Source organism: Xenopus tropicalis, chromosome 1 (genome assembly GCF_000004195.4).
Source record: "Xenopus tropicalis strain Nigerian chromosome 1, UCB_Xtro_10.0, whole genome shotgun sequence".
NCBI lineage: Eukaryota > Metazoa > Chordata > Amphibia > Anura > Pipidae > Xenopus > Xenopus tropicalis.
The window spans coordinates 210,614,186-210,627,635 of NC_030677.2; the positions used below are offsets into that span (position 1 = coordinate 210,614,186).

Sequence of the window (13,450 nt, forward strand, 5' to 3'; positions counted from 1 at the left end):
ATGGCAGCATAGGGATTGCCCTGTACTAAGCACAATTCAGCAGGAACAGCCCCCTAAGTTTGCCCATAGCCTGTACAGAGAGATACCATAAAACTATGGCAGCATAGGGATTGCCCTGTACTAAGCACAATTCAGCAGGAACAGCCCCCTAAGTTTGCCCATAGCCTGTACAGAGAGATACCATAAAACTATGGCAGCATAGAGATTGCCCTGTACTAAGCACAATTCAGCAGGAACAGCCCCCTAAGTTTGCTCATAGCCTGTACAGAGAGATACCATAAAACTACGGCACATAGGGATTCCCCTGTACTAAGCACAATTCAGCAGGAACAGCCCCCTAAGTTTGCTCATAGCCTGTACAGAGAGATACCATAAAACTACGGCACATAGGGATTCCCCTGTACTAAGCACAATTCAGCAGGAACAGCCCAATATATATATATATACCAGTAATTAACTATACTTTCTCACTTATAAACTGTTGGGTCGGGGGTTCGAATCTTGCCGTCCCCATTCCCCAAGTTCCCTGACAGTTTCCCGCTGCAGTTTCGGAAGTCTCCATTGTTCATTTAGGGAATACGACCTGCTTTCCAATTAGCGATAAAAATGTTGCCTTTAGACAGAAAGGTCAGGGGATCACTTTACCCACGGAGCAATTATCATTTGGCTCAATAGCAGCGTTCTGCCAAATTATCCCTCTGTCAGATGTAACATAAAATAGAGAATTAATTGTTTCAATTTGCAGTAAACCTCGCTCCTCGCTCTACGCACTGCCTTGTGTGCCACGCGGGGACAGAGCAGCCGGGCTGTGGCCTTTTACTCGCGTTGTAAATTAGTCCCACTGCATCCAAGTGGGTCTCTGAGTTTCAGCCATTCTGATCCAGAACTCCCAGCACCCCCAGCCAGTCAAACTCCCAGCATCCCCAGCCAGTCAAACTCCCAGCATCCCCAGCCAGTCAAACTCCCAGCATCCCCAGCCAGTCAAACTCCCAGCACCCCAGCCAGTCAAACTCCCAGCATCCCCAGCCAGTCAAACTCCCAGCATCCCCAGCCAGTCAAACTCCCAGCATCCCCAGCCAGTCAAACTCCCAGCATCCCCAGCCAGTCAAACTCCCAGCACCCCCAGCCAGTCAAACTCCAGCATCCCCAGCCAGTCAAACTCCAGCATCCCCAGCCAGTCAAACTCCCAGCACCCCCAGCCAGTCAAACTCCCAGCACCCCAGCCAGTCAAACTCCCAGCACCCCCAGCCAGTCAAACTCCCAGCACCCCCAGCCAGTCAAACTCCCAGCACCCCCAGCCAGTCAAACTCCCAGCATCCCCAGCCAGTCAAACTCCCAGCATCCCCAGCCAGTCAAACTCCCAGCATCCCCAGCCAGTCAAACTCCCAGCATCCCCATTGGCCATCAGAAGGCTTGTAGGAAATGGCACCACCATAGGGTCCCACAAACCCAATAAGCAGAATAGTTTCCAGCCCTCCCACTTCCTTGGGGAAGATTATCTCCTACGCACAAACATCCTGGTAGGAGCACCAGTTCCCCTCAGCAAACGTCTAGTCTGCAGTCTTTTGTTTTGAAAGCTTACTCAATGTCAGAATAAAAACTTTGGTTACGAGTTCCGGATAAACTAAAAGTCTCCTCCTTCAGAGTTTGGATTTTATGTGCTGGATGTTACTTCAATAGACATCACTGATACTGTCTCCATCTTGCCCTACTGTCTCCATCTTGCCCTACTGTCTCCATCTTGCCCTGCTGTCTCCATCTTGCCCTGCTGTCTCCATCTTGCCCTACTGTCTCCATCTTGCCCTACTGTCTCCATCTTGCCCTACTGTCTCCATCTTGCCCTACTGTCTCCATCTTGCCCTGCTGTCTCCATCTTGCCCTGCTGTCTCCATCTTGCCCTACTGTCTCCATCTTGCCCTACTGTCTCCATCTTGCCCTACTGTCTCCATCTTGCCCTACTGTCTCCATCTTGCTCTGCTGTCTCCATCTTGCCCTACTGTCTCCAACTTTTCCTGCTGTCCCCATCTTGCCCTACTGTTTCCATCTTGCCCTACTGCCTCCATCTTGCCCTACTGTCTCCATCTTGCCCTACTGTCTCCATCTTGCCCTTCTGTCCCCATCTTGCCCTACTGTCTCCATCTTGCCCTACTGTCTCCATCTTGTCCTACTGTCTCCATCTTGCCCTACTGTTTCCATCTTGCCCTACTGTCCCCATCTTGCCCTACTGTCTCCATCTTGCCCTACTGTCTCCATCTTGCCCTACTGTCTCTATCTTGCCCTACTGTCTCCATCTTGTCCTACTGTCTCCATCTTGTCCTACTGTCTCCATCTTGCCCTACTGTCTCCATCTTGCCCTACTGTCTCCATCTTGCCCTACTGTCTCCATCTTGCCCTACTGTCTCCATCTTGCCCTACTGTCTCCATCTTGCCCTACTGTCTCCATCTTGCCCTACTGTCCCTATCTTGCCCTACTGTCTCCATCTTGCCCTACTGCCTCCATCTTGCCCTACTGTCTCCATCTTGCCCTACTGTCTCCATCTTGCTCTGCTGTCTCCATCTTGCCCTACTGTCTCCAACTTTTCCTGCTGTCTCCAACTTTTCCTGCTGTCACCATCTTGTCCTACTGTCTCCATCCTGCCCTACTGTTTCCATCTTGCCCTACTGTCTCCATCCTGCCCTACTGTCTCCATCTTGCCCTACTGTCTTCATCTTGCCCTACTGTCTCCATCTTGCCCTACTGTCTCCATCTTCCTAATGTCTCCATCCTGCCCTACTGTCTCCATCTTGCCCTACTGCCTCCATCTTGCCCTACTGTCTCCATCTTGTCCTACTGTCTCCATCTTGCCCTACTGTCTCCATCTTTCTACTGTCTCCATCTTGCCCTACTGTCTCCATCTTGCCCTACTGTCTCCATCTTTCTACTGTCTCCATCTTGCCCTACTGTCTCCATCTTGTCTTACTGTCTCCATCTTGCCCTACTGTCTTCATCTTGCCCTACTGTCTCCATCTTGCCCTACTGTCTCCATCTTCCTAATGTCTCCATCCTGCCCTACTGTCTCCATCTTGCCCTACTGCCTCCATCTTGCCCTACTGTCTCCATCTTGTCCTACTGTCTCCATCTTGCCCTACTGTCTCCATCTTTCTACTGTCTCCATCTTGTCCTACTGTCTCCATCTTGCCCTACTGTCTCCATCTTTCTAATGTCTCCATCTTGCCCTACTGTCTCCATCTTGTCTTACTGTCTCCATCTTGTCCTACTGTCTCTATCTTGCCCTACTGTCTCCATCTTGCCCTACTGTCTCCATCTTTCTACTGTCTCCATCTTGCCCTACTGTCTCCATCTTGCCCTACTGTCTCCATCTTTCTACTGTCTCCATCTTGCCCTACTGTCTCCATCTTGTCTTACTGTCTCCATCTTGCCCTACTGTCTTCATCTTGCCCTACTGTCTCCATCTTGCCCTACTGTCTCCATCTTCCTAATGTCTCCATCCTGCCCTACTGTCTCCATCTTGCCCTACTGCCTCCATCTTGCCCTACTGTCTCCATCTTGTCCTACTGTCTCCATCTTGCCCTACTGTCTCCATCTTTCTACTGTCTCCATCTTGTCCTACTGTCTCCATCTTGCCCTACTGTCTCCATCTTTCTAATGTCTCCATCTTGCCCTACTGTCTCCATCTTGTCTTACTGTCTCCATCTTGTCCTACTGTCTCTATCTTGCCCTACTGTCTCCATCTTGCCCTACTGTCTCCATCTTTCTACTGTCTCCATCTTGCCCTACTGTCTCCATCTTTCTAATGTCTCCATCTTGCCCTACTGTCTCCATGAAGTTAAGTTTTCATCTGTCTCTATCTTTCCTTGCTGTTGCCATTTTGACCTGTTGTCCTCCTTGCTCTGCAGTACACGGTGCTGTATGTCTGAATGAGAGGGGCATTTATAAGGGAAACCAATGAGTCTTATACACCCTATTCCTAAAACTCTCATTGAGGCTGTTAAGACTTAAATCTCTTATTTTATGTTGTGATTTCCAGATAACGTGTGAATGCTGAGTAACCCCAAGAGTGAGAGGCCCCCAAGTTGCACCATTTTCTTAATTCACTTGAATGGAATTATTATAATTATGTTTTTTAAAATACAGCTTTGGGTGCTGTGCCCGTTCTGTGCGCCAACTCACGCGAGCCATTGGCTGTGCCGTGCTTAATACAAATCCAGGCAACAATTACACGTACGATGGGACCCGTTCACTAAAATAAATATTCATGATCATTTCCCTATAATGAGTGCTTTCATTTAAAAAGTCAGACCCAGTAAATAATTAAAGGGAACGTAAAGCCAAAATTCTCAATACAAGCAAGTTGCCAACTCTCCGTAGACAAAACAGAATCAGTGCCACTGGGGTTCATAAAATATTGAGCTGAGTAAATGGGAAAAAGTAGAAGAAATAGGGCAGCGCCCACACAGCGCAAATACTCTCATAATGTGCCCCCCGTGGGCAATGCCCAAAGCCCAAAATGCACCCAGAACTGGCCTCCATTGTATTGAATGTAAATATCCCGACAAGCACTCATGCCATCAATAATCAATAGCAACATGGCAGCAGGTTAGTCCCTATAACAGTGACCCCCAACCAGTGGCTCGGGGGCAACATGTTGCTCCCCAACCCCTTGGGTGTTGCTCTCAGTGCCCCCAAACCAGGGAGTTATTTTTGAATTCCTGACTTGGGGGCAAGTTTTGGTTGAATAAAAACAAGATTTAGTACCAAATAAAGCCCCTGTAAGCTGATAGTGTGCATAGAGGCTGCCTAATAGCCAATCACAGCCCTTATTTGGCTCCTCCATGAACTTTTATGGTGCTTGTGTTGCTCCCCAAGTCTTTTTACATTTGACTGTGACTCCCAAGTAAGGAAGGTTGGGGCCTTATGGTTGGTTCATCATTTATTTCATATGTTTGTAACTTTGTCATGAGATAAGAGGACCCTTGGCCAAATGTTGGACCTCAACGGAGGGATTGAACCAATTAAGTTTGACTTGGTGGCAAGTTTTGGTTGAATATAAACTGGATTTACCACCAAATAAAGCCCCCTGTAAGCTGATAGGGTGCATAGAGGCCCCTAATAGCCAATCACAACCCTTATTTGGCTTCTCCGTGAACTTTTAGGGTGCTTGTGTTGCTCCCCAAGTCTTTTTATATTTGACTGTGGCTCATAAATAAGAAAGGTTGGGGCCTTATGGTTGGTTCATCATTTATTTCATATGTTTGTAACTTTGTCATGAGCTAAGATGACCCTTTGCCAAATGTTGGACCTCAACGGAGGGATTGAACCAATTACGTTTGACAACAACTGGTATATACCAGTACCTAGTACCCCTGGGTAGTGATGGTCAGTTCTCTAGGAGACATCTTGTCACTCACAAGCCGTACATCTTTCACCAGTCTTAATGCAGCAGAATTTCCTATAAGTCCAACCTATAATCTTCTCAAAGGCTTCTCGCCAACTGCGTAAATCTGCGCCGGCACCGGCTTTAATCGTACTCAGAATATCGGGAAAGATCCCACATCGAGGGAAAATGAAAGGCAATGGCAGTAAGCCATTGTGAGTTCTGTTTTTATTTAATCCCCGTTGCTGGGACCTTCCATCGGGCGGGCCACGGAATGCAACTCCGCGCCGAGGCCGCGTCTCCCCGGAGATCGCTGATATAAATCGAGCTGCTCGTCTTTCTTATGGAATAGGAATAAATAAAGCGGAGGATGAAAGGGACCGGTGACCCCTGACTTTCCTCCCAAAAGAACGGGGACGAAGAAGAAAGATTTCCGTCACTTGAAAGGAAGAGCTTTACTCCATCACAAATGTCTTTTTCTGCAGAAGACGAAGTCTGTGCGCAACGCTTCAATGAGACTTCTGTCATCTCTTCTGCTCTTTGGTCTCTTGCGGCCATGGCTTTTCTCCTTAAAGGGAAACTATTCCTTAATATTCTGTCTTTTGTATTCGTCTTATTTTCCCAGTGTTCTGTTTCCTTCGATTTCTATGAAGTTGGCACTGACCCAGCTGGCACTTTTGGTTTTGTCTTTGCTTGCATTGTCTCAGGTTGGCTAGCCACTAGGGTTGCACTAGGGTCCTGAAACCAATAGGATCCACAGGTTTGGCCAAGTGTTGGGTGGGTTTGGAGTGGCACAACAGGTCTTAATCTGCCCTTGGCTCACCATGCCCTAAATGTTGGTGATTCACAGTTCTCTGCCATTACCCTTTCTGGTACCTACCATCATTAATTTAAACACTAATGGCTGCCCTTCCAGTGATGTTGGCAATGGTCTTGTCAGGCACGGCTATATGATGTTGGCACAGTATACTAGCATAGGATTATCCCCCGCATAGAACGCATGTTTTTTGGTTCTGTTGGTCCAGTGCACCACTTAGTCCTATGAACCGGCCCAGTTCAGAAAGTGTTGCAACTACAAAGGCTCAGTTTTTGCTTTTTGGAATTAATTCTATTGTAGGGAGGGTATGAGGGCACAGTCAGGACAATTTCAAGGGCAGTTAGGAATAAAGTGACGGATGGAGCATTGCGCATTTTAAAATCTGATTCCGTGTGTATACAATAGGCGTCTTCTATGGGACAAAAGGGTTTTTGAAGGGAAGAAATAAAAAATAAGGCCAAGCCTTCGAGTCGCCGCTCCATGGAGCCCAGAGGTTTTAGAAAGGCCTTTTGAATGATCAATTCCCCAACGTTGTGTTATTGACTCTTTTCTCTCCATCCTTATCTCTCCTTTGCTCCGCATATCTTTCTAATTGATTCCTGATTACAGACAACACCAGGTACAAAATGTTATTTGTCAAACAGAAGAGGAGATATTCCTGCCCGAGCAAACTTCTGATGCCTTCAAAAGGTGTTAACCCATGTATCCAAGGGGAGGAACCACAGGGAACGATCATACAGAGAGAGGCACCTGACTCAGAAGTTCACCTTCTAAACACAGTGGTTGGTCATGGCCCAAAGCTACTTTTCTCTCCCTAGGCCAGGGATTGTTGAACCTGAGCTGCCAATGCTATAAATCCAGGACTTGGTGGAGGTTTTTATGGTTTTCAAGTTTCACCAAAATCTATCTCCATTAATGCCTAACCAGTGTTAATGCTTTAGATCAATGATTATCCAAAATATTGAGCTGTCAGGTGGTACAGTGGCAGTTGGGGCTCAGCCTATGCACCATTAGGTAGATATTTGGGGTGAAAGACTACTTGCTCTCCTAGATACAGCTGAAAGCTTGAAGGTCATTTGGGGTTGGACTTGGGGTGAAAACTTGGATTCCCCCCTTCTCCTGTTGGGTATTCTGATGTACAAAATGCTACATAAAAGTTCTAATTGTATCTGTTTCCTCATCCTTATGGGACATCTCTCATGCTAAATGCCCCTTTGCACCTCTCTGTAACCAGCCCTGGTAACAAAGTTGTGCCATTTTGTGTTATAGGAATAGAGGAATAGAAACAACACAATGTAATTTAATTCTAAGGAGAAAAGTTCATTTGTAGATAAAATATTCCATAACTGCTACTCTCAGCCCTAAAGCAATGTTGGGGGGGGGGGGTCATCAGCCTAAAAATCCAGTCTCCTAGATCAGTAGTTGTTGGACTTTTTCAGTTCAAGCCCCTACTTGTAGGGACCTTCTCAGCTTCTAATAAGGTTAAAGATACAGGAAAACATTGATGTGTCATCTCCAAACCCAACTTGGAGGTCAAGTTAGAGAGAGATTTGGGGTGGACACACATTTGTTGGCCTAGGAACTATGGAACTAGGGAACTATGGTTGAATGACCGATACGGCAATATCTTGATATACAATAACTACATCCTTGTTATAAACTGCCAGGGGGTTGCTTGATCAAAAACTATACCTAGTAAGGGGTCTTCAACCAAGGAAGTCCTGAAACCACTTCTCCGTATGATGTGGAGACAGTAAGTTTTGCTCGGCAAGGTTGCTAAACGAGCAAATCTTTGCCCTAAAATGCCCACCTTGGGTGGGCGATATCGTGCTAATGCAATCGATTGGCCCTAGGGAACCACATTGCAATGAAGGGGATAGGAAAAGTCAGAGCGAGGAACGCACCAATGAGCCCCCTACATACGCTGGTGAGTCGGTCTTAAGGACCCAAATCGATTGGCCCTAGGGAACCATATTGCAATGAAGGGGATAGGAAAAGTCAGAGCGAGGAACGCACCAATGAGCTCCCTACATACGCTGGTGAGTCGGTCTTAAGGACTCAAATCGATTGGCCCTAAGGAACCACATTGCAATGAAGGGGATAGGAAAAGTCAGAGCGAGGAACACACCAATGAGCCCCCTACATACTCTGGTGAGTCGGTCTTAAGGACCCAAAATCGGCAGCTGAAATCTGCCCGTGTATGCCCACCTTGGGAGGGCGATATTGTGCTAATGCAATTGATTGGCCAAGGGATCACATTGCAATAAAGGGGATAGGAAAAGTCAGACCGAGGAACACACCAATAAGCCCCCTAAATACGATGGTGAGTCGGTCGTAAGGACCCAAATCGGCAACTGAAATCTGCCCGTGTATGGCCACCTCAAGAGCCTCACGTTGTGCCAAAGGCTCCGAGCGCCATATTTGATGCTTTTTCTAGTTTCTGTCTTGCTATAAACATAAAATGATTTCATTGCACAAGACATGCTATAACAGTCACACACTGTATGATTCCCTGACAGCATGGGGGGGAATATATCCAGCGCTTCCCTCTAATTGGCTGAAAAATAGCACATTCCGTTCCCTGCGCTTCTGCAAGAAAAGGCAACTTTTTGGCACAAACCTGTCCAAGTCTTTGGAACTTTGTTTACTACCACAATAAAGCCAAATAAAAATAAACACATGCAATTACTAACGCCCCCCCCCCCCCCGGAATGACTCAGGGGACACTTTATTACATGTGGAACGGTGACGAGTTGTTGAAATGAAGCTTCGCTGATTTCAAACAGGTTCCGTGACAGAGTGGAACGTTCCTTTCCCTCCCGTCAGTCTCGGGTTCAAGAGAAGCTGGAAAATAAGTTTTTATAATAAAAAATGAGTCCCCTTTCTGCTCCGCTCATACTCACTGCCGAGAGTGGGAAAGGCTGTCACACATAGCGCAATTATGATTCAGGGGTTTGTGGGAACTTTTTTATTTTATTAACTTTTTGAATAGGTAGCCCACCTACAGACACGGCTTCTTATATCGTTTCTATAATATTAGCCAACATTCTGTCACAGTGGCACAGATCCTATCTGATCCCCCCATTGTAAGCAGCAGTCCTGCCCTGCTTTATGGCTGAGATTCTAGCTATCTGTATAACAGAGCATTCTGTCACAGTGGCACAGATCCTATCTGATCCCCCCCCATTGTAAGCAGCAGTCCTGCCCTGCTTTATGGCTGAGATTCTAGCTATCTGTATAACAGAGCATTCTGTCACAGTGGCACAGATCCTATCTGATCCCCCCATTGTAAGCAGCAGTCCTGCCCTGCTTTATGGCTGAGATTCTAGCTATCTGTATAACAGAGTATTCTGTCACAGTGGCACAGATCCTATCTGATCCCCCCATTGTAAGCAGCAGTCCTGCCCTGCTTTATGGCTGAGATTCTAGCTATCTGTATAACAGAGCATTCTGTCACAGTGGCACAGATCCTATCTGATCCCCCCATTGTAAGCAGCAGTCCTGCCCTGCTTTATGGCTGAGATTCTAGCTATCTGTATAACAGAGCATTCTGTCACAGTGGCACAGATCCTATCTGATCCCCCCCCATTGTAAGCAGCAGTCCTGCCCTGCTTTATGGCTGAGATTCTAGCTATCTGTATAACAGAGCATTCTGTCACAGTGGCACAGATCCTATCTGATCCCCCCCATTGTAAGCAGCAGTCCTGCCCTGCTTTATGGCTGAGATTCTAGCTATCTGTATAACAGAGCATTCTGTCACAGTGGCACAGATCCTATCTGATCCCCCCATTGTAAGCAGCAGTCCTGCCCTGCTTTATGGCTGAGATTCTAGCTATCTGTATAACAGAGCATTCTGTCACAGTGGCACAGATCCTATCTGATCCCCCCATTGTAAGCAGCAGTCCTGCCCTGCTTTATGGCTGAGATTCTAGCTATCTGTATAACAGAGCATTCGGTCACAGTGAGTATTGATTTTGGTCACACAGACCAATGGGTTGAGGAAAAGCTGCTGTTGAGCTCAATGTGCAACTGAGTCTGAAACGGTTCTTTGTGAAATCATTAGCAACACCAGCCCTGTTTGGAGTAATTAACACATTAATTATTTAAATTAAACTAACGGCATTAATAATTCACATTTTTATTTCCAGCAGACACCACAGAAGGTATAAGAATAGCCGTGTCGCAACCTCATTCCAATGACATAATGGGCACGGGGAAACCTGAACTCGGGCTCTAACGAACCAACCTTCTGTGACCTGCAAATAGCAGCAACAATAGCAAAAGGGTAACGAGTTTTAAAAAATATAAAAATAAAATACGCAATTATTAAAACTGGTTAAATCAGAAATGAACCCAACAAAGGTAAAAACCTATTGCTGACATCTATGGGGAAATATTCCCCACTGTGTAAATGGGATTTATTCGCCTATAGTTTGAGTAAGGGGCAGTATGGGGCACAGAGGCACAGCAATTGGGGCAGATATTCCCTCAAAGCAATTGGGGCAGATATTCCCTCAAAGCAATTGGGGCAGATATTCCCTCAAAGCAATTGGGGCAGATATTCCCTCAAAGCAATTGGGGCAGATACTCCCTCAAAGCAATTGGGGCAGATATTCCCTCAAAGCAATTGGGGCAGATACTCCCTCAAAGCAATTGGGGCAGATATTCCCTCAAAGCAATTGGGGCAGATATTCCCTCAAAGCAATTGGGGCAGATACTCCCTCAAAGCAATTGGGGCAGATATTCCCTCAAAGCAATTGGGGCAGATATTCCCCTCAAAGCATCTGGAAAAGCAAAGTAAAATACTTCTCGGACTGAAAAACATAAGAAATAAACAAGGGACCAAATAGGTTTTGTCGATGCCCAGGTCTGGACTTGGACTCAAAATAGACCCTGGCATTTTAAATAAAGAGAGGCCCAAACAGCCTCCCACCAACCCAATAAATAGTGACCATGGTACCTTACAGCAGCCCCTTTGGCATTGGCCAGAACCCACAGATTGCCAGTCCATGCCTGCCCTCTCCATATATCCTCCATGATTTCCAACCATTGACTTCAAAGCTTCTAAATTCTCCTCCCAATCTACACGCTCATTATTTCATTTCCCTCCCACATGACTAGACTAGCCAATGACTAGGCTACTAGAAAAGCCACATGGGTTCATTTCCCAAGACCAAAAAAGCCTCCATCGTGATGACTGATAGAGAACCAGAAGCACTTCAATAATTTGCTACCCTTGCTAATATTAACATTGTCATCCACGTAGGGTAATAGCTTAATAGTCTGGCAGTTGGGAACAATGATGCCCTCCATGCCACCCCCCTTCAGAGGCCTCAAAATAGGATCTACAATGATGCCCTCCATGCCACCCCCCTGCAGAGCCAACACATAATGGGCATCCCTTTCTCACCACTGCCTCAAAGTATTTCAAGCCTCCATAAAGCCGTCTCTTGGGACCTTGGGATACTTTCCAGTAGTCTCAATAGTTCACTTGATCTTCCTCCACTTCAGAGAAGGTTTCCCCCTTCCTTATAAAAACCCTGTCAGTCCTACACCTGCAGCTAGAAGAGTAGCAAGTAGGTATATTTAAGACTCACTGGACTTGAATGGAGTCCCCTGTTAGAATGGTGGGAAGGGATTCATAAGGATATTGTATTATTTCAGATGATAATGATTTCCAACTGCAGACAATACACATTAATCAACCACAGTGCTTTAACATCCACCAATAGACACCTTGCCACCTGTTATTCTAACTACCAAAGGATTTCCACCTTATTTATAACTTCAAATACTGTTGCCTGCCCTCCTGACTTTCCTTCAACCATGGACCATACAGAAAACTCCCTTTTCTGTTCCTTATTCGCCCTGTAATTTTGTTTAATGTACCACCCAATACCTTTTTTTACCTGAAGACTCCTTTTACTGAATTATTCCTTCCAATTGCATATGGGTGGGAGACTCCATATTGCTTGTCTTCCTGCGGCATTGACCAACACTGGACAACCTTTCTGTGTGCCGCTTCATTGACATCAGTGGTGAAGACATCCAACAGAAGTCCACCTTGGATTCAATGCAGAGGGTACATATTCTATTTTCTAACAATGGGTAAATCCTACTTACAGCTGAGGACTTTCTCCTCTCCTGCTACCTCAGTTAGGGGCCCCAATCCTTTTGCACTGGCTAAGCCCCACCCTTTCCTCTCCAAGCCCTGCCCTGTTTCTATAACATGAATCACACTTTCAGTAGAGTAAGGTCTTCTCCTCTTGGTTTGTCACATGAAAATTCATGGATGAGATTCAATTCAAGGAGAATTTTTTCCAAATTCAGTTCCAGTTCTTTTCCATAGAGTTTTCACCTGCTAAACTTTGAGGTTTTTCTGAATTGAATTGGGTCTCAAATTGAATCTCCTCCATGACTTTTCATGTGATAAACCATCTTTTCTTGCTGAATTGAATCTGGTCCATGAGTTTTCATGCAATATACCATCTTTTCTTGCTGAATTGAATCTGCGCCAATGAGTTGTTAGCGATGCCAAGAGCTGCCTCCTCTTCTGGCCTCCATCCAGCCCCATAAAGCAGCCTCGGCACAGATGGAGGGGCAGTTTGGAAAGTCACAAACGTGAGAATTTTACTGTCGCTGCCCTTTTATGTCAGATTTTTATTGCAGGATCTAAGATGTTTAGATGGTGGAATCATTCAGCTTGCTAATACATAGAGCGGTCATGTTCCTTGGTCTCTCTGTACAGCTATTGTTTATTTTCCATCATTCTGCAGTTTTTCTTGGTTTCCATATCAACACGTCCATGGTTAAACCACAGTAAACCCCTGACTGCCACCTTACACCTAACTGGGGGCATCAGAGAATCTGCTTCTGGGAAATAGAGACTAGGTGCCTACATAGAAGGCTTTTTTGATCAGAATGGAAAGTACAATGCGGCTGGGCCCCTCTATAGCTTTGCCGTTGAGTATACGGGAACCCTCGGAACCTCGGTCACCTCGGAAGTGGCTTTCGGCACAGATTTAGCAAACGAGTCCCCGCCATGAACGTTATTTAGATATTTGTTTTTTCTTTTAGATTCTGTGAGTTCTCTAGTTGACTCGTCCTTCATATCCCCGGATAATTCTGTCATCTCCAATACGCCGAACCCTTCGCGTTCTTCCCCCCCCACTCCACTTTGATTTAACCGAGATGCTCCGGCATTGATTAACCAAACAGCTCTGTACCCGGCAGTGTTATCTTCTACGCTCAGGCCTCT

At 46.1% G+C, this 13,450-nt stretch overlaps 1 protein-coding gene across 14 annotated transcripts in view; it reads left to right on the forward strand.

Moving 5' to 3' along the window:
• Positions 1–13,450, forward strand: part of celf4 (CUGBP, Elav-like family member 4) — a 748,037-nt gene that overhangs the window by 545,093 nt on the left and 189,494 nt on the right.